Source organism: Nelumbo lutea, chromosome 1 (genome assembly GCF_056320005.1).
Source record: "Nelumbo lutea isolate HS-2025 chromosome 1, American lotus-T2T, whole genome shotgun sequence".
Taxonomy (NCBI): domain Eukaryota; kingdom Viridiplantae; phylum Streptophyta; class Magnoliopsida; order Proteales; family Nelumbonaceae; genus Nelumbo; species Nelumbo lutea.
The window spans coordinates 40074259-40096811 of NC_142684.1; the positions used below are offsets into that span (position 1 = coordinate 40074259).

Sequence of the window (22553 nt, forward strand, 5' to 3'; positions counted from 1 at the left end):
CAAACCCTCTTCACAACCTTGTAATTCAAAATCCATGCCACTCTACCAAGCTTAGACCTAAAATTCTCTAATTTACCCATCCATCAAGCCAAGATTCCATTTTGAATCCCTTCATTAGCCAAAAGACCTAAAACGTAAATTCCCAAAGTTCCAACACCCTTAAAACCATCAGATACTCCCATTAGACTCCAAATATCCCAAGATATCCACCGCCCAAATTTCAAATGCAAAAATCCCCATTTTGCCCTTCATATACAAAGATTCCAAATCGACTACTCTCAAAATTTTAGATCTCGGTCACGACATCCCTCCCAAGACAAACAAATCTCACCAAAACCTTCATCAACCACTTGACTGACCATCACCCTTCATCTAAAAAGATTCCAAATAGATGATCCTCATTGGTCACCACTATCCAAATCCAAGATCTTCATCGAGGCACATCATCCAAGACCCCCAAAACATACCAAAACCTTCATCAACTTCATGATCAACCAAATGTCCAACATCAGACCTCAAAATATCCATTTTGCCCTTCATCCAAAACGATTCCAAACCAATGATCATCATTGGCCGCTACTTTCCAAATCAAAGATCTTCATCGAAACACATCATCTAAGACCCCCAAAGCATACCAAAACCTCCATTGACTTCCCGATCAACCATCCATACAATTTCAGACCTTAAAATTACCTATTTACCCATCACTCTAAAAGATTCCAAATCGACGATCCTTATTGGTTATTACTCCTCGAGTCCAAGACTTCCACCACGACACGCTATCCGGGACCTTCAAACTATATCAAAACCCTCATCAACCTTCTGATAGACATCTATCAAGTTACTTGTCACCATGCATCATCCGTCATCTCCAAATCCCGTCAAAACCACCTGATCGATGACCCATCACATTTCATACCCCAAAATTACCATTTTACCCTTCACCTAAAAAGATTCAAAATGGATCATCCTTATCACCCGATATGCCCCAAATTCAAGATCCATCATCACACATCATTGGACACCTCCAAACCCCATCAAAACCTCTCGTTCATCAATTCATTAAACTATAAACCTTAGAATTACCATTTTACCGCTTATCTATATATTCCAAATCGAGGGCTCTCATTGGCCGACACTCTCCTATTTCAAGATCTATATTACGGTACACCATTTAATACACCTAGGCTACGTCATCACCTTCCTAGACACCCGGATAAACCCTCCTCCATTTTTAGACCTGAAATTACCATTTTACCCTTCTATCAAGAAAAATCCTAATTCGACGACCCATATTGCTCGACACACTCCAAATCATGATTTCTCACTCTGACACACCCCTCGAGGTCCTCAAACCCCATCATTTCCATTTTCAAACACCATAGAACCCCCTTATAAAAAATCTTTACAAAATTCTCTATTTTGCCCCTTCATCTACAAAGATTCCAATTCGTGTGATCTTGTTGTTCGAGAAAAACCCTAATATCTTGAGTTTTAATCTCAACCCTTGAATCCTGCACACAATACCCCTTAGACTTGCCTTTTCATTGCAAAAACCCCTTGCATATTTTCAATTAGGACCCTATACACTTTCGAAAATCACCCAAAGCCCCAACTAAACCTAGAATCAATCCTAGCCCTAAATTTTAGCCCCCTTGTTTCTCCACCCTAGGATCGGCCCAACCATCACTTCCACACCCAAAACCCTAAATTTTAAAACCCTAGACGCCATCTATCCATTCTCCCCTCAAATTCAAATTTTAAATTTAAAACTCCCCCCATTCTAGGCATTAAAGGAAAGGGGACAAGGGGGAGAAAATCAAGGTGAGCTGTTCTCATGGCATTAAATTCGGTCAAAAAGGAAAAGATCAATGAGATACAAACAAAGAAAAAGGGAAAATGTGGTCCATCCCTTAGATTAGAACCGAAGCCTCCCAACCTTCCATCCTTTTGAGATTAACTTTTCTAAACCCTAAAAACCCTAGCAAGCCCCAAACTAAACCCTAACTAGGTTGTCTCAAATTCGGTCCCAACCCAACTAGTTTAGTTCCATCCAAACCAACCCAACCCATTTCCATTCGGTTCAAACAAGAAAAGCAATAAAAGAAACCTAAAAAGAAACCTAGAAAAAAACATCTTAATCTGGAGACTATAGGAGGCTCTTCATTCTTCCTCCTTCCCCCCTCACTCCCTCAAGCTCTCACCACCGAACCTCCACGAAACAAAAGAACCAGCTTTCCTCTCCCTCATTCCCCCTTTCCCCTAACCACCGAACTGTCACACTCTATTCGCTCCACTCTTCCCACCGAACCCTAGCCTCCTAACCTCCATCTTCTTCCTCCTCCCATCAACAACCAACCCTCATGAACCCTAGCCACTGAATCTTCCTCCATCTTCCCTCCCAATCTTTCTTTTCTCAAAAAAAAAAAACAAAAACAAAAACAAAAAAAAGAAAATGTGAGCTGTTATCATTTCGGCTAGAAGAGAAGGAGAAGGAAGAAAGAAGAGAGAAGATGCAAGAAAGAAGGCAGCGGGTTGGCCCTCCACTTTCTCAATCTCTTTCGAATCTCTCCCTCCTCCATGAAACCCTTACCACTGAGTCTCACCTTCATCATCTTCTTCCCCACCCTTGTACAATAAACCCCAAAACCGTATCTCTCCTCCCCTTATGTCTGAACCAAGACCCCCAAGCTCCCATCTCCTTCTTCACAAACCGAAAAACCTCACTGAAATCATTCTCCAAAGACCATCTGAACCAAGATCCTCAAACTCTCATCTCTTCTCCTTCAACCAACAACACCACAGTTGAACTCTCTACCTCCCTCCTCTCTCTCTCACACACTCTAACCAGAACCAAAATCCCTATTTCCTTTCTCTCTTAACCTCTCTCACACCCAAAGAAAAACCAAAATCCCTTTATCTCCATTCTCACTCTACCACCAAAGTCTCCTATCCATCACCATCTCACAACCGAAATCTTAGGGACACCATCTCATTCAACCAAGAGAGAAGCAAGAGACTAAAAGGAAGAAGAAAACTAGATTTTGGCCCAAGCAAGAAAGACCATCAAGCATTTCAGCACCATCAACATTTTAGCTCGAAACATCCATCACTAATTGTATGTCAAAAGGCCAAAAGGCGGAGGTCGATTCACCTCACCCTTTTTCATTTTTATTTTTAATATTTTTATTTTCTAGAACTTTATTGGTATTCTAGGTAGTCTCTATTTTTCAGCATTGTTTATCTTTTGATGTATATCTGTTATGTTTTCTTTTTACTTACATGATGATTTGATATAGGGAAGCATTAGAGTAGTTTGTTGATCATTTTGAATGAAAATTCTATGTCTCATAGTGTTTATTTTAGTTTAATTTGAATTTATTTCAATGCTGAAATATATTTACTTTCATAGCATTACAACTTGATTTAGTCTAGGTTTTTTTTTTTGAATTTTTTTTAATGTTGGGAATCACAATTGAAAGGAACTTTCATAGGGGAGCAAATCACTTGTGGCTTTCCCTTTCCCATTTGCTTGGTAGGAATGAGGGGAACATCGGATAAAGAAGGAGGGTGGCATGTAGTTGCCAACTCCTTTGATCCTTTAAGGGTTTCCCACACCTGAATTGACTATATGTCTCAACTCTTCAATGATCATTTGGCAAATATGACTATATGTGTCAACTTAGTAAAATTTTACCAAGATGGGATAAAGAGGTTAATTTCAAATTTGAGAACATGCAAAAACTATCACAAATGTGTAATATTGTTTTATCACTATTAACTTAAGGGCAGTGATATAATAGTATTGGATATTGTGTATACACCATGTTCTTAATAGCCATTTCACACATATGGACCATATGTGCCAAACTAGTAAACATTTATCAGGATGAGATTGCATTTTCTTTGAATTAGTCATATTTTGTAATAAGGACATTTTAGTCTTTATCTTTTCAAGGGGAAATGATAGACTGAAGTCAAAGTAATGTTGGCCTGACACCAAATCATCCAAGACAATAATTCCTACAAGGTGCGAGAATTTCTCCTATCTTTTCAAATAGAGGATTTATATATGTTTCTCGATTATGTTATGGCTGGGTTGGAATTCAGGATCCATGATTAGGTATGTCCATACTTTCCCCCATTTTAAAGCAAACATAAGAAGAGTGAACACACAATATCTAACACCATTGTATTGTTGTTCATGACACTATCACCATAAAATATGAAAGCCAAACAACGGTCTAATTTTTATAAGGATGGCAGTCATGCCAAGTAATGCCAATATTGCAATGCTGAGCACAAATAACAAATAAGTAATAACTAACTATATATGAATCATTTGTAGATTCATTAATTTATGGGGTTACTGATCTAATGGACAACTGATATAAGCAAGTCAAGGGAAATTGCATCTAAACAACACTAAAGTATGATGTTAACCCTATGTACTACATTAGGATTAGGATAAAGAAGCACAAATTTAAAAATCATTTTTGGGTTTCTACAATTTCTTTAGAAATTTGAACCACCTAAGTAATATTTTCTTAGGGAATTTTTTCCACTTTATTAATTCAGAACTACTTTTGATTCTTCAAGGTATAAAGCTTATGTTGGATTATCTTATAAGCATAAGTGGCTCATGGATTCTCAAGCATTGTGTTGTTGAATATTGAGATAAAAAATGATCTTACATATGTTATCCAGGTGAATGGTTGAGAGAGAACTTTGTTTCGGAGGTGGGAGACCTAGTGCCCAACAGTGACTGGGACAGAATTTTCTCTCTTCATATTCTTCTATGATCTGGCCTAAATCATGCAATATGGTGTATTTTGAAGGAAGGGTTAGGATCCATCATACGGATGGCCGAACCATGCTAGATGGCTAGGTGAAATTTCAAAAATTTCTTAATCCTTCCAGGAATCGAATTTGCTATGTTTCAAAAAACTGCATTTTTCAGGATCGATCTTGCACTAAATTGGACCAGATTTGAAGCCAAACAAAGAGGGAGATGTATACCTAATATGGTTGTCACATGCAAATCCCAAGGTGAAAGTTCATGCCCAAACCAGTCCTAAAACCAGCCTCCACTAAAGATGGCGCAATGTACTTCTGAAGCCAGTTCAGCAACGTAGTTTTTAGCAAAACTGCAATCCAACTACTTAGATCAAATTGGGGAGGTGAGCATGAAACTCCTCTGGATTTTTCTTGCAAAAATCAAAGGAAAAACTGATCTATATCAGTCCCAAATAGCTGAGATCGAACCAAGAAAAAACCGGGAGACAAAAGGGTGTAGAGAGGACCATAAATTGCAAAAATATGAAGCTGTCTTGGACTGGTCCGCCCCCTCCTCCTTTATAATCTCTTATGGAGCTATCTCTTAATCTAATTAGGAGATAATCCAGATCAAAATCATATCTGGACTTTAATTAGATATATACCTTATCTTCTTATAAGATTAGGTGTTCCATACCTAGATTCACCCTATGTCACATGACAACTTAAGCTGTCATGTGACAACTTAATTAATCATATTAATAATGGACTTTAGGCCTATTAGTTATAAGGCTCGCGACCAAAGGGTGTTGCATAGCCAACTTAGGCCTGATTTGTATGGCATGGGACCCCACAATGACCTCACATAAATCCACATGGGTTCGGATCAGCCTCTGTGAAAAGGCCTGGCCGAATTCACTACTAAATGCAGTGAACCACTTAGCACATCACTATGGGCTAAAAATGGGCCCAACATTTACACTTAAATGATCCTTGAATTCAACCATCCTATGAAGACCCAAGGATAATAGACTTAAGTAAGATAAAGCCCATTAGGTAATCAACTCTGTAATGGTCTTTTACACTCAACATCTTGGTCTATAATGATCAAACACTACACGACAAGGAAGGACCTCTCCCCTGGCTGCAAGGTGTAGTGTCACACTCTCTACTCGAATGGATCTCGGGAATTAGAACCTTTAGCAAACATTTTTCATAAAATATAATATATATACATATACTAATATAAATATATATATATATATATATATATATATATATATGTATACCAGTCGGTTTGGTTAACCACTAATTTTCTATATTGTTTAACCAAAACTGAACCAGTACCTTCAGTTTATTAGAAACACTGAACCAAAACTAAATCGATCGGTTCGGCTAACCAATTTCTCGGTTCGGTTTTGGTTGGTTTTTTCGGTCGATTTGGTTTTTCTATTTTTTTCTCACCCCTAGGGCCGATCCTATCCCTATGATCACCCACTCAGATGAATTCTAAGACTGCCCTAACATACCCAGGTTTTGATCCTCAATGGACCTCACTGATTGGCATATCAAAGACAGCATAATCCGACACCTAGTGTAGTACCATAATCAAGTCTAGGGGTAATGTGTAACTTTCCAGTTTTGCCCATCAATTTCTAAGGTCTGGGTTCAGTGTTTCTGTTAGACAGTTTGTATGCCCTTAGCTTCAATTAGAATGATGTACATTATGAGTTTGTTGTAAATGAATAAAAGTACATATTTGATTCATGTTCCCTTGGTATGTTTCTATGTAATACCATTAAACTGGACACTTAATGAGACTCGTGTTAGTTTAGAATGTTCATAGCCAGTGGGTCGATCTGGGGAGACCTATCCCGATAAGGCTGACACTGATGTGCTACCAAGTCAGTTGGGGTGGCCTGTCTCAGCTGCCAGAGTGAGAACCTGGGCACATGCAGTGTAGGATTAATTGAATCTTTGAACAGGACCAGATTTCCAGTATTGCCCTGGACCTTGGAGATTAATGGGCAAAACTGGAAAGTTACACCCGACCCCTAGACTCGATTATGATATTGCACTAGCTGTCGGGGGTCAAAACCTGGGTATGTTGGGATAGTCTGAGAACTCATCTGAGTGGGTGATCATAGTGACAGGATCAGCCCCTTTGTCGGACAAAGGTAATGATCGGGGATGCACTCTCACTGATGGAAACCAAGATTGTCGGTAGCCAATTTCAATCGTTGAGATTTGTTTTGCGAAATATATTTTATATGAGATATAAAAGTATATATATTATGGTTTCTAAAATGTTTGCAAAATGTTTTAATTCCCGGGATCCATATAAGTAGAGAGTGCAACACTGTTTCTTGCAGCCGAGGGAGAGGTCCTCTCTTGTCGGTGTTTGATCATTATTGGCTAAGAGGTTGAGTGTAAGACCATTGAGGATAATACCTGATGGGCTAATCTTGCATCTGCCCACAGTCCCTGAGTGTTACAAGGTGGCTTGGCCCCGGAACCACTTAGGGTAAGTGTTGGGCCCATAGAGCCTATTTGATGGGTTTCAGGGGGGTGCACTGTCCATAACAGTGTATTCAGCTAGGCCTTGTAACAAAGGCTGGGTCGAACCCATGTGGCTGATGTGTAGATCAATGCTTGGGTCCCACGCCATACAAGGAAGCCCAACTGGGCAGCAGATAGGAAGACTAAGTGAGCACATAACCTTAATGGGCCTTAAGCCCATTTCGAACTGGGTTAATTTAATGAGTTAAATATGGGGCGAATTCTGAGATGGATTGGCAGATAGGATAGGGTCTTAACCCTATCCACTCAAAGAGTCCAGATCTGAATGTGATTCAGATCTAGAAACCTCCTAATGAGATTAGGAGAAGGTTGATTCAATTTAGAGATAGGATAAGGGTTTATCCTTATCACCTAAAGGGATGTCTGATCCAAATATGATTTGGATCAGAAACTCCTAATTGGATTAGGAGCTGATCCTTTAGGGTTACAAAAGAAGGAAGGGGCAGCTGCCTTCAGAAGACACACATTCACATCCTCTTCAGAGCTGAAATCACAGAAGAAAAAATTAAGCAACCCTGCAGAATTCTTTCTTGCCACCTCCTTCTTCTTGCCGCCTACCTTGCCAGTTCAATCTCCAATTGTGGGAGAAGTTAAGATTTGATCTTGATATCAGCTCTTTCTGAATGAGCTGATAGGAAGCTGTGCTCACGTGACATTCTACTATTTCTTGTGAAGGAATAGGTTCTTGGAGAAGAACACTGTTGATTCTGCCCCATCATGCACTGCGCCATCTTTAGTGGAAGTAGTCTTTGGATCCTCCTTTGGGCATGAACACCTCCATTGGGAGATATTACTTCTCCGTATCGGGTATAATTCTCTCCCACTACTTTTGTTCAGATCTGTTCAGTTTATGGTTCAAGATTGATCATTGAAAATATGATTTTCTAAATAGGGAATTCGATTCCCGGTTGAAAGAGAGAGAAATTTTTGAAATTCGCCCACCTTATTCTGCAAGATTTGGGCGTCCATACGATGGATCTCTCATCCCTTCAGTTTCAACTAAACACACACTGCATGTGCTTTGAGTTTAACCCTAGCAGCTAAGACAAACTGCCCCAACTTCTTTGGTAGCATATCAATGTCAGCCTTAGTAAGATAAATTCCCCAAGCCTATCAAACGTCTGAGAACATTCTAAACTAACACGAGTCTCATAAGTGTCCAATTTAAGGGGTAATTTCACAGAAACATATCAATATCAACATAAAACAATAATGTACTTTTGTTCATTTATAATAAACGTATCTATACATCTATCTTATTGGAGTTAAGGGCATACACTGTCTAATATATTTATTCAAGCTTATCTCTATCACATATTTTTAGTAGTAGGAAATTGTTTGGAAGAAGTTTTGGAAGATCAATTAGGTGCCTTTTGAAATTAACCCATCAATCCTATCTTAGTAAATTATTATCAGGATGGTAGTCAAGACACATAAAGCTTATATGGGAAGGGTGAACACACCATTATGAGCTTAATAAAAATATATTAAAATGAATTTCAAAGTATTGGATAAGTTCATTATATTAGTAAGGATGGATATTAAGATATCCGATCTTGATGCAACAACATTAGATGGTTATCAAGCTATGTCATTACCAATAAATTTAGCCAATGCCTTATATCCATCGTAATAAATATTTATCAAATTGGTATTTAGAGCATTTAAGGATAAGGTGAGAGCAAGCCCATGATATAACTGACATCATTATGTATAGTTTGTATTTAATTCGTTATTTGTGAAAAAAAGTAAACATCAATGATGGTTACTGTTGATGCTCGGATTAGCAGAGGGCAACAAAGTAATTCGCTCCTAAGCTTCGAAGGAAGGTCGAAGGCTATGAGGGTTTGGAGAAGACAAGCCAAGGCCGAGGTGGATTGCTCCTTCAAATACTGTAGAAGTCGAGGGCTGGTACTGAGAAGGATGTCCAAATAGGGATGAGATACGGTTCTTGTGGTAGTGAATCTGCAAGGAAAAAAGTGTCAGAGGCCTCGGGCAGGAACCCGAGGTGAAGACTCCGATGGTCAAGTTAGTACGTGCGCAAAGTAAGCATTGAGTTTGGAGCCAAGGGGTCCAAACGAGGTCTCAAATAGCGCTAAGTCCTTAGAGGAGAGAGCACTAGAGATCACAAAGGTTTTGAATCCCTTACCTTTTGGGGGGATGCCTTGTATTTATAGTCGAAGCTTCTAGGGGGGTAGTTGGGCTTGGATGGTCCAGATAAGAGCCATACGAGGCCCTGGCAAGATCCTCTACCAGAGCCACGTGACGCTCTGCAGTTGGGTCTACCTGGTCCGCATTGGGTAACTCCAAGCGTCCTCATGGCGAGCTTATGCTGGCGCCCTCTATTCGACATGCGTCAGCCCCGTACAAGCCAGTCGAATGCGCCTACATCACTTGCCCCCCACTTCCGAGGCCGAGGTGGGGGTTCGGAAGGGGCCTCGACTTTGGCCAAAGGGAGTGTCGATATTGGTAGGTGCCATTGGGCTTATCTAGCGGAGTATACCTTGTAGTGGCGTCGCATTCGTCTCACTTCTGCTTCAACCTGATTTCAGTTCATGGAAGAGGGATGAAATGGTGGATGCCTCGGCTTCCGCTAGGGAGCCCGAGGTGGAGGGGGCCTGACAGAGCTGATCCTGTGCCTTGTATTTACACGATGACGGTCTAGGGCTGTGCACGATACAGGATTTGCGAGCTGGCACACCGGGTTGTGCCGGATACGGGTTTGACACGAGGAGAGCCTTTCATAGGGGGGACGGGCGCTCTGGGCGAACCGGCCTACACGTCCACCAAGCCTATGCACCCGAACTGGTGGGTTGCAGTGAACGGGCCCGTTGGTTCGCTCGGCGTCATTTCATCTTCCCGAGGCTAAGCGCTGGTTCACTAGGCATCATTTCGTTCCCCGAAGCTGGGTGCCAGTTCACTAGGCATCATTTGATTTCCCCGAGGCTAGGTGCCAAGTGACACACCATGGATGGTCAGAGAAGGAGGAGGCCTCAGGACCATTGGATCTGGTGGACCTGAGCCATTCATTCTTCTATAAATAGGGGCCTTGGTGCCGATTTTTCTTTGTCATTTGTCTCTAGGCGCCCTTGATGTCGAGTGAACACTACTCCTAGACCTTCAACTCTTCAACACACCTCGTCTTCCTCTTTTCCTTCTTCATCTTTGGGTAACTTCTTAAACCATGTGTTACTCTGATTCTGGCCTTGAGTGCTATGAACTTTTGGTTGGTTCGAAAGGGAGCTCTCCTCGGACTCCTTCCCCCTCTCTCCTTTAGGTCCATTAGCTGGCATCCCCCTTCAACGAGAGGTGATGGTGTTGAGGGAGAGGGTAAAATCTAAGGGTGCCGAGGGCAACCACCGAGGTGATGACCCTCCCTGTGAAAGCACCACATCAAAGTTCGACCCTGGAGCCCCTCCTAGGAATGGTGGCCGAATGCGCTGACCATCCATGTTCGAAGTTCGATGGTACTCTGGACTTGGACCAAGTAAAAGCCCTAGCCAGGTTTCATATAGCTCGGTCCTACCAGCTTAGGGTTCCTAATGTCGGTGATCGGATGTGGACCCCTAATGAGGGGGAAATTTGAATATATCAACACTTTTTAGAGTTCTCCATCCCTTAATCTCAGAGTTGCTGGAGTGCTACAGCATTACGATCAGTCAGCTTATCCCCAATGCCATTAGGACCATAGTTGCCTTATTGGTGTGGACTTGGCTTCGGGAAGTGGAGTTGACCCCAAAGTTATTCCATGCCATGTTTGTGGTGAGAAAGCATTCTTCTGAAGTCAGCATGTACTACCTTCAGCCACGAAGGGGGAAACTCATCGGTAACCCCACGTCTATCCACAACTAGAAGGGAAAATTCTTTTTCATCTCTTGCCCAGAAGGTTGGACGTTTAGGTTGAGGTAGGAAGAGGCTTGCATGACAATCGAGAAGTGTCTCCCTCCACTTCGGGACGAGGAGGCCACTACAGTGGCTCAACTACTCGTGCTGGGATAGTCAAGGCCAAGCCTTTGGTGGAGGAGGAGCTTCCCCTAGTTTTCGCGGGGCTCAGCCCTGCCCCCCTCAATAGGAGAGGTTTCATAGTTTTTTAACACGTTCCCTTCGCCCTCATCTTCTGATACTGACTTGTCTTCTTTTGTTTACAGAGGTGAGAAAGCATTCTTCTGAAGTCAGCATGTACTACCTTCAGCCACGAAGGGGGAAACTCATCGGTAACCCCACGTCTATCCACAACTAGAAGGGAAAATTCTTTTTCATCTCTTGCCCAGAAGGTTGGACGTTTAGGTTGAGGTAGGAAGAGGCTTGCATGACAATCGAGAAGTGTCTCCCTCCACTTCGGGACGAGGAGGCCACTACAGTGGCTCAACTACTCGTGCTGGGATAGTCAAGGCCAAGCCTTTGGTGGAGGAGGAGCTTCCCCTAGTTTTCGCGGGGCTCAGCCCTGCCCCCCTCAATAGGAGAGGTTTCATAGTTTTTTAACACGTTCCCTTCGCCCTCATCTTCTGATACTGACTTGTCTTCTTTTGTTTACAGAGGTGAGAAAGCATTCTTCTGAAGTCAGCATGTACTACCTTCAGCCACGAAGGGGGAAACTCATCGGTAACCCCACGTCTATCCACAACTAGAAGGGAAAATTCTTTTTCATCTCTTGCCCAGAAGGTTGGACGTTTAGGTTGAGGTAGGAAGAGGCTTGCATGACAATCGAGAAGTGTCTCCCTCCACTTCGGGACGAGGAGGCCACTACAGTGGCTCAACTACTCGTGCTGGGATAGTCAAGGCCAAGCCTTTGGTGGAGGAGGAGCTTCCCCTAGTTTTCGCGTGGCTCAGCCCTGCCCCCCTCAATAGGAGAGGTTTCATAGTTTTTTAACACGTTCCCTTCGCCCTCATCTTTTGATACTGACTTGTCTTCTTTTGTTTACAGAGGTTCCGATGGACGCTCAGAAGTTGCTGCTGGAGAGTGTATGTGCCAAGCAGAAGGCCTAAGCCAACAAAAAGCAAGGAGGGCAGATGCCAAAGGGGCCTACCGAAAGGGTGCCCGCGAGGGATGAGCATGCGTTGGTCCCCACCAAGGGGGATAATCAACAACAAGTCCCCATCGGCCAAGGGGACAAGGGAAAGAGGTTGGATGAGGGAGCCCAGAAGCTGGTCGAGGCGACCAAGAAGCACACCAAGGTGGCCGAGGCGGGTAAGAAGAGGCCTACCGAGGAGGCCCTAAGAGAGCAACTGCCAAGAAGGTGGCCTACGATTAGCGTCCTGCTGAGGGCACCATAATAAAGAAGCCTCCTACCAAGGGGCATCCGGAGGGGACTTCATCTGACCACGCTTCTATACAGGAGCCGGTCAAGGGGGTCGGGCAGCTTGCCAAGGTCTTTCACCCCTGATGGAAGATCCATGAAGGGGATTCCATCACCAAGGAGGGAGTCGGCAAGGCCCTAGTGAGTGGGGTGATCCTGCCGAGGGATCACTTTGAAATGATGCAAAGTGACCCCCATAGCATCCGCAACAAGGATCTTTATCACTTGGCTGAGGTAATCTTTTAGTCTTCATCTTTTCTTCTATACTTCCCTTTCTTCTTTGTTTTGGTTCTTACCGGTGGTGCTTGATGCAGGTCTGTTGCCACTTCGTCGGCTGAGGAGACCAGATGGGCCTCACCCTAGAGCGCTTGGACTGAATTAAGAAGATCAACAAGCTTCAGGAGGCAATTTCCACTACTAAGATTAAGCGGGACAGGTTTAGGGCTGCCCATAAAGACGAGCAGCAACTCTAGAAGACTCTAGAGGATGACCTGAAGACCGTGAAGGCCCCCCTCGACTAGGTGTAGGTGGCATTGAGGAAGTCTGAGGTGGACCGGGCTAGCCTTGACAGCATTGCCACGGAGGCTCAGTGGTGGGCAGCGCAGACCGAGCAGGTAGTCAAGGCCGAAAGGCGGGCGACTGAAGCAGAGAAGCGGGCGGTAGAGACGAGGGGCCCCTTCAACCAGTCGTTCGATTACTAGAACGCCCTGGCGGAGTATGTGTCTTCGTCGTATCTGGATGGCATTGAGGACACAAAGAAAGTCATCCTACAAGTGATGCCCGACTTCGAAGTTGAGGGGTTGATGGTGATTCTAGACTCCCCCGAAGGGTCTATCGTGGTTGTTGATGTTGCTGAAGGCGCCGAGGACTCTGCCCTCTCCCCGACTGGTGGCAAAGCTTAGTGGGGTTCTTCCTATTTTTTGTTACTTTTTTGCTTTTTGTTAGTCTGTTTTTCTTCTCTGATGTAAATGTTCTCTGCCACTAAGGCCATAGAATTTTTTTTTTTGTAAATGCTTTACAAGATAAATGAATTAATTCAGACTCATTTTTTGTACAATGTTCTCTTTTCTTCTTTCTCTTCTCTTTTCTCTCTCTTTTTTTTTACCAAAAGGTCCCTGCCCCTCCCAATGAAGAGATCACAGTTCAAAAAATGGCTCATAATGGCTCGCTTTAGTTACACACTCGCCTTAGATTGTTGAGGGGCTGAGACCGAGGCAAAGGTATGCAACCAAGATGCAACTTGCCTGGCTCATTTTTCTCAAGTGTTTACTTAGGCTAAGTTCAGGTGGTCTGCCAAAGTATGGGAGAGAATCCGAGGTTGAAATGTAGCTCACTTGGCTAGTCTCTTTCCCAAGTGGTTACTTCGACGAGGCTGAGTTGGCGCTCTAGGGAGGTCGGGGTCTCGGGCAGAGGTGAACCGCTGAGTTTGTCAGGGTTGTCGTCCATTTAATCATGCTAAGTATATACCAAGAAAGGCCATCTGCCGCTGAGACAGGTAACGAGGCGTGTGATGCCTCGGCCATCCTAATGTATTTTCATTTTGTGAGACATTAAGTTAGTCACGGCTAGTCATGAAGCCGAGGTGTCTTAGGGACTTGGTGAGAACACACGCTAAACATTGAGCCGAAGGGGAACTTTGCATTATTCATTCATCATTTGGCCATCAAAATATACAATCACTAGTAGTACATCTGGAGATTCTCCGAGTTCCATGTTCGAGGGATGTGTCTTCCGTTTAAGTGTTCCAAGCAGAAGGTGCCAAGGCCGAGGACTTGCTTGATGTTGTAGGGGCCTTCCCAGTTAGGGCCTAGCTTTCCTACTCTGGGCTCAGGGACCATGAATTTCTTGAGGATGAGGTCTCCCTCTCGGTAGTGTCTTTCTTTCACCTTCGAATTGTAGTAGTGGGACACTCGTTGCTAGTAGGCGGCCACCCTAACTTTTGCCTGATCCCAAGCTTCTTCCAGCAAATCGAGGTTTTTTGTAATTGTTTCGCTGTTCTCGGCCTCATCGTATGCTTCAATTTGGAGCATTGGTTGGCCGATTTCGGTGGGATAAATGCTTATGTACGGTAGATCAGGCCTAACAGGGTAGGGTTCGGTATGCCCAAAGGACACTACTAAGCTCATCAGCACATAACCTTTGGCTCAATCTAATCTAGTCTTTAGTCCATCTAAGATGGTTCTATTGGTGACCTCGGCTAGGCCATTTGTTTGGGGATAGCCTACCGAGGTGTACTGCTACTTGATGCCGAGGGAGGCACACCACTCCCAGAACTTGGCATTGTCAAATTGCTTTCTGTTATTAGTAACCAATATATAGGGGAGACCGAAGCAGCAAATGATGTTCTTCCAAAAGAAGCTTTGGATTTCTCAAGCTGTAATGGTAGCCAGGGGTTCGGCTTCTACCCACTTGGTGAAATAGTCCATGGTGACAATGAGATATTTCCTACCTCCCATTACCTGAGGAAAGGGGCCGAGGTGGTCCATTCCCCATTTGATGAAGGGCCGAGGGCCGGTGAGAGCTGAGAGGGTTGTGGTTGGCAAATGGCAAAGGTTGGCATGTCTCTGGCATTTGTCGCATCTGCGTGCTAGCTCGGTTGCATCCTTCTGAAGAGTTGGCTAAAAGTACCCCTGTCTCAGTGCCTTTTGGCATAGGATTCGGCCACCAACGTGATTACCGCAGATGCCTTCACAAATTTCCCGGAGCATGTAGTCGCCCTCCTCCTGACGGTGGCATCGGAGGCAAGGCAAGGTGAAGGACCTTTTGTACAACTTTCCTTCCAAAAAGGTGTAGTGAGTTGCCTGAGGTTGGAGTCGCCTTGCTTCGTTCTTGTCGTTGGGCAGTCTCTCTGTCAGTAAGAAGTTGATGATGGGGTCCATCCATGACGGTTTGGCCTCTATTGGAAGTACTTGGACTTCTTTTATAGAGGGTCAAGGTAGCTTCTCCACATGGACCGTGCAGCCGAGGGCTACATCCGAGGTGCTTGCCAACTTAGAAAGGGCATCGGCTCTTGTATTCTCAGCTCATGGGACTTGTTGTAGAGAGAAGCATTGGAAGTGACAGGCTAGGTCCTGAACTTTGGCAAGGTAATTGGGCATGCTTTGTTTTGTAGCCTCGTACTCATCATTGACTTGGTTCACCACCAGTTGTGAGTCGCTGAAGGCTTCGATGTGTAGGGAGCTGAGGTCCTTGGCCAGCTGCAAGCCAACAAAGAGGGCCTCGTACTCGGCTTCATTATTGGATGCCAAAAAGTCGAACCTTAGCGTATACTCTATGATAGCAGTATCTGGGGTGAGGAAGATGAGGCCCACTCCACTTCCTTTGGTGATGGATGAGCCATCAACAACAAGTTTCCATTTGGGGTGAGCCTCCTTAGCCAAGTGGTCCCCTTCAACATCTCCAGGGGCTTGGTGGAAGGCCTGGCTGAAGGTGCATTCTACTACAAAGTCTGTTAGGGCTTCTGCTTTGATGGCGAGCCTCAATTGGTACTGTATGTCAAATTCAGAGAGCTTGATGGCCCACTTTGGTGAGGACAGCCCTAAGGGGCTGGTTGGTCAGGACCTTTAGGTGTGAGCTTAAAAATACGGCCTGAGCTTTCTAGCCGAGACCACGAGGGTGAAGGCCAGTTTCTCCACCTCGGGATACCTAGTTTTGGCATCGCAGAGGACCTTGCTAATGTAATATATTGGTTTCTACATTCTGTCTTCTTTTATTAGAACTAAGCTGACTGCCTCATCCCCAGCCGATAGGTACAGATAAGGGTTTCTCCTGGAGTTGATCGAGCGAGGAGGGGAGGTGAGGCAAGGTAGACCTTTGGCTCGTCAAAGGCGCGCCAGCTCTGTCGACTGAAAATCCTTCAACTTTTTGATGGCATGGAAGAAGGGAAGGCAGCGGTCAGCCGACTTGGACATGAAGTGGTTGAGAGCAGCTATTCGGTAGGTGAGTCTCTGAGTCTCCTTCACCGATCAAGGGGGTGTCATGTCCAGTATGGCATGTATCTTGTTCGAGCCAAAGGGCATCACTTTGTAGCAGTAAGTGTCATGCTCGGTGATGAACGAGGTCTTCTCCTTGTCCTCTGGGTGCATCTTTATTTGATTGTATCCAGAGAAAGCATCCATAAAACTAAGTAGTCTGTACCCTGTAGTGGCATCAATGAGGTGGTCTATCCTTGGCAAAGGAAAATTGTCCTTAGGGCAGGTGATAACTTTGTATTTTGATGCCTTAAGGGCATCATTTTAGGGGTATTTTGGACCTTAGACTGACTAATATGTACCCTTTTTTTAGTTCAATTCAATATTGTAACCTCTGAGGGTCCCTGTGCAAATTCTAGTAACAACTGAGAAAATTACAGAGTTTCCTATAGATTTTGGGAGGTTTGTGCGAATTCCAGCTGAGAGAGGGGTGTTTTTGTAAAAAACTGAGTACAGGAGGACGCCTCCTATCTGCTAAACCCAGATAGGCACCTTTCCTATGAAATAACTCTCTCTTTGAATCCCTAGGCGCCTCCCCCTCATCTCTTTATCTCCTAACTACCCCCAAATTTTCAAATCCCCACCTTTCACTACAACCTCTCTCTAATCTTAACCATCTAAGCCTTAGCAGCCCCTCATACCCTTATATCTCTCCCTAGAGAGCATCCTAGCCTTACACCTCACTCCTTAAACCTCAACCAATTACTTTAGAGTGCCACATCACACCAACCAATCACATTTCTCCAGCTCTAGGCGCCCAAATCTACTCCCTCCATTATGGGCACCCAAATCTTATCCCTACATAATATTGGGCGCGCCATCTCCTTCTCTTCTCAGCCTTAGGATCATCTTAGAACAATCCTAACCCTCCATTATCAACCCTAGGGTGCCCATATTTCTGCAAAAGCCCAGTTGTCGCCCCTCTCTTTCTCTGTAATCCCAAACCTTTCCTTCCTTCTCTATAAAAAGGACCCAAGGGGTCTTCAAAAGGGGTTGGATTCTGCCCCCAAGTAAGACGAAAGGTTGTTCTTGAGAAGTTCAAGGGTAGAGGAAAAGGAGAACGCCCAGGCAAGAGGTGGGGTTACTGCTTGCACTTCGCCTAGCCACTACTGCCACCTTTCGATCCAGATCTCAACTAGTTTCCCATAGTTTTAGATTTATGTTTTACACATGTTTTTATTTTCTATGCTTTAATTTCCAGCTTTTATTTTATTTCTACAATTTATTGTTATCAAATTTAATTTTTGTCTTCCTTTCTACAAATCTAAAATTCAGAAAAGTAAGACGAAAGGCCCAACTCGAGGAGTTCGAGGGTCAAAGGATAGATTCGGAGACTGCTATCTCTGATTGAGTTGCAGATTTTTTATTTAGTTTTTTTTATTTCTGTTATTTATTTATTTTTATGCAATTTTTACTTTTAGCATTGTTAGAATTTTATTTTAAGGGATTCCAGTTCAATTAATTAAATTTTGTGTTTCTGCAATCCCAAATCTTGGTATTTTGTCTAGATTGAAGTACGTGACAATTTTTCCCTCGCTTCCCTATGCATACTACCCCTTTCTCACCACTAACCGTGTTTTGTAGTCATTTTGATAATCAAAAAATTTATAAATATTGAACTTGGTGTACCGAAGTGGTTAATGACACACTTTCGGACACACCAAGTTTTTGGCATCGTTGCCAGGGAAGCAATGGAGAAAAAAATTTTATTTGCTTTGTTCGGATCTGTTTCACTATTTTTTTTTTATTTTCGTTTGATTACTTGATCTGTAATCTCTTTTTAATTCTTGTTTCTCTTTGATTTTGCAGGACGTAATAGCAAAAGGTGGGGTACCAGAGCATTACCGAACTACTAAAGAAAAGAGAAGAGGAGAAATTAGGATTGTGATTCGGGTCTAGTCGTCCCAATTTAATTCTGTTTTTTTTTTCGAATTCTTTTTGGTAAAGTAGTGTTTTTGAATTCTTAATTAATTATTTTTATTTCTTAATAGATCCGATTTATTTTTTTATGATTATTTTCTGTTTCATTCTTAGATCTATTTCTTTTTTCTATTTATTTCTGGGTTCGAATTGGGTTTTTCATTTTTTGTTTCTAAAATCAATCACTCTTGTAACTTTTCCTCTCTTTGATATTTTTCTTTTGGTAATAGGTGTGTTATTTCCATAGTTGTCATTTTCTTAATTTCTTTTGTTTTTATTGATTTCTGTGTTCTTTTAAGTTCTGAATTAGTAGATGTGAGTTATTTTTTTCTTAGGTCTAGTTTTTATCTTTGTTTAAATTTCTTGAGCGAACTAGATTTCAGTTTAGGATTGTTAGGTTTTGTTTTTTTCTTTATTTTCATATTAGAAACTCATTTCATTTCAAGGATTTTTATTGCTACATACTCTTTTTTTTTCAGTTTAATCTTTAAAGTAGCAAAATCCCTTCTTCATCTTCATTTCTGTAGTATTAATTTTTTGCAAAAGTAGTTCCTTTATTTGTTTTCTATGATTAATTGTTGCTATAATTAATTGCTCCCTTAATTAGTGGTTTAATTGAATAATTGATTGTTAATTAGGAAATTATTCAAAATTTTGAATTTGAGTTTAAATTTCAAATTTTCAATTTTAATTTAAATCTAAATTTGAATTTGAATTTAAATTTCAAATTAAAAAAAAAAGATAAAAAAATAAAAATATTTTAAAATTATGCATTTGCATTCCAACATTTAGGGTTTGATATGTTCTAGAGCATGCATCACATAGGATTATTTAATTGCTGAAATCATCTTGTTATTTGTTAATGTATTAGGGTTTTTCATCCCTTTACTGAATTAGTTTATTTTATTATTTTATGTTAAATTGCTGAATTGCATATTAGAGATGTTGTTAATGCATTGTAATTAGTTACATTTATTTTGTTTACTATGTTTTATCGTTAATCCATTTAAGGGCAATCCAATTTAAATACGATAAGGTGGGCATTTCATCACCCTTCCTTGGCCCAAAAACCACCACCGTTTCACGTGTGGTTCACCCTAAACCTTAATTTAAAATTTGGATAGAAAGATCCTTTAGGGTGCCCCACACATATGGTTCAAAAGTGTGCTGAAATTTAGGGAAGCTTGTGATTGCTTTCCATAACCGGCGGTTGGTGTCTAAGGAAAGAGGTTAACTGGCTAAGCCTAAACAGGTTTTGTGGTTACTTAATTACGTCATTGTGAGTGCAAGGGGAGCCTCCCACATCCCCATGATGAGACGGAAAAGAACCCTATTTTGTCCCCTAATTTTCATCTTTTTTCATTATTTTAACACTTAAATGCACTCATTACTCTTGTATTTCGATTCAGGGCAATAAAGAAGGCAATTGGAAGGAAACATGCCAATTCGGGTGATTTTGCACAGTTTCGGCGATAGTCAGTGATCTGGGCCTAACTCACAATTCCGGACTCCGAATTGGGAAATTCAAGAAGTATTAGAAAGAAGAAATAAAGGCCCACAACTTTTATGTTTTGGGCATTGACTAGTTCAGTCCACATCGAGTACAAAACCGGGCCCAAAGTCGGAGCAAATTCGTAGCCAGGCCCATTTAACAGCTGAAGCCCAACTCGCAGAAGAACCTGGAAGCAGCCCAAGTAGTAGAGAAGCCCAACTCGGATACAAGAGTCTAGAGTCCTAATTCGAATGTAATCTCTCAAGAGGGAGAGAGTCTTATTAGATCTAAACTTTGAATGTAATCCTATAAGGATAAGAAGGTTGGGGATTAGATAAGAGATAGGATAGGATTAGTTCAAAGAAGATCAAGACTCCCTAAAGATAAGATGATCTCCTAGAAGGAGTTGGAAACCAGCCCTCTCCTTTGGCTATATAAAGAGGGGGGTGAACCAGTTCTAGCATCACTCATTCCAAGATCCAAGAGATCATCAAGAGGCCAAGCAGCTCAAGGAAGCAGTTCGGCTATGGAGAAGAAAGGCTTGGAGATTGCACAGATCATGAGTAGCTAAGCTTCTTTTTCTGGTTCAAGGGGAGAGGTTCGATTGTGTCAATGTGAGGTTCTGTAGTTACATTATTTTCTTGCTTTCTAATTCAAGTATTCATTGATTCTTGTGCATATTTTTATTGGATGTTGATGTTAATTAGTTTGACAAACTGAATTAATGTTGATTTTCCTATTGTTATCCATGATTTTGGTGATCCGTAATTGTCACGAATAATGGTACAAGTAGCAATTAGATTGATATCTTTTTGGGTCAATTGTTCATGACAGCCTTTGACCAACGTTTTATCATGGTTCAACCTAAAGGAATCGATGGAACAAAATTCAATAATTGCAGCTATCTCAATTATTGTTATTTTGGTTTAACTGTTTTCACAAATCTTAATGCTATCATTGTTTAACATGGAATGCTATCGTACCTAGTTGAGTGGTGATAAGTGTTGATCGAATGCTGGGTTTGGTCAACTGAATTAGGAAAACACAAGGTTTATTATGGCTATCCTAGTAAATCTAAGGTTAAATGCTTGAATTGCAAGAATGCTGAATTGTACCTAGGATCGATGGCCAATAGATTCAACCCAAACCCTTGAACCAGAATTCGGTAAGATTGATTTTTCTCTTGTTCGTTTAAGTGCTTTCTTATTCTTTTAATTCTAGTTATTAAATTTCCCCACTCAATTATAGTATCCATTCGGCTAAGAGGTTACTAATTTGCTCCTTGAGGGCTTCGACAAACCCTCCACCCCACCTCTTACCTGGCTAACCAAAGGAAATGGCATAATTCCAAGTGAACCTAAGAGGATTCACATTGGTTGAACCACTAGTTAGGAAACCTTTGGTTAGCCCCTAGGCCGTGTGTGAAATGCTTGCATTTTTTAAAATTTAAAAATTTCAAATTTGAATTTAAATTTTAGGAATTTAAATTTCAAAATCAAAATTTGAATTTAAATTTCAAATTTCAAATAAAAAAAGAAAATTTTCAAAATTCAAAAATTAAAATTTGATTTTAAATTTCAAAATCTAAATTTGAAATTAAAATTCAAAATTTCAATTTCAATTTTCAAATTTCAAAAAAAGAAGAAAAATGAACTTCTGAGTTGTATGTTGGGAAGGAAATCTCTGAGGAGAGAAATAGTAGAACCTATATTGAGATAGAGAGATACCTCCATCACCAGCAATGCAACCAAATGGCCGGGATCAATGATGAACAGCCTAGAAAGTTGAAGGAATATTTCACTCCAACCTAGTATAACCCTTCATCCTGCATATAGTTGCCAGATACCCAAGTCTTGTACTATGAGATTAAATCAAGCATAATCCAGATGCTCCCCTCTTTCTACGGGAACCCGATTGAGGACCCATACAAACAATAGATGAGTTTCTGGAAATCTATTCCACTGTAAGGATCCAAAACTTTAATGACGATGCCCTTAGATTAACTCTTTTCCCCTTCTCCTTGAAAGAGAAGGCCAAGCACTAGTTGGGAACTATAGGGAGACCTATTAGAACTTGAGCAGAAATGCAACAAGAATTCCTTAGAAAGTTTTACCCTATAGGACGAACCAACACCATGAGAAGAGCCATCACTGGATTCACCTAAACACCGGGTGAACAAATTCACGTCTTGGCAAAGAATGAAAGAGTTGTTGAGAAAAGTACCCACACCATGGCCTGTCCAAGTGGCAAATTGTCCAAGCCTTCTGTGAAGGTTTGACTGATCAATACAAGCAAAAGGTACTGCATCCTGTGGGGGGTATTTATGAGTAAAAGTGAGGATGAAGCATATGCTCTTTTCGAAACATTGAGTGAAAATTCCATCAATGATGCATCATTAAATTCCTATGAGAGGTCGGTGGGAACCTCAAAAAGGGCAGAGCTCTACAAAGTCAAGAACAGTATAGAGCCTGAGGCAACAATGAACCTGAATGCAATCTCTAGAAAATTGGACAAGGT

The 22553-nt window shown here is 41.9% G+C and overlaps 1 long non-coding RNA gene across 1 annotated transcript; it reads left to right on the forward strand.

The window, feature by feature from the left end:
* The first annotated feature begins 2164 nt into the window (after nucleotides 1-2164).
* LOC148874359 (uncharacterized) lies at nucleotides 2165-20688 on the forward strand. The gene is made up of 3 exons (XR_016105828.1): nucleotides 2165-3144; nucleotides 18434-18449; nucleotides 19954-20688. It is a non-coding gene; the product is annotated as an uncharacterized LOC148874359 (long non-coding RNA).
* The last annotated feature ends 1865 nt before the right edge of the window (nucleotides 20689-22553 follow it).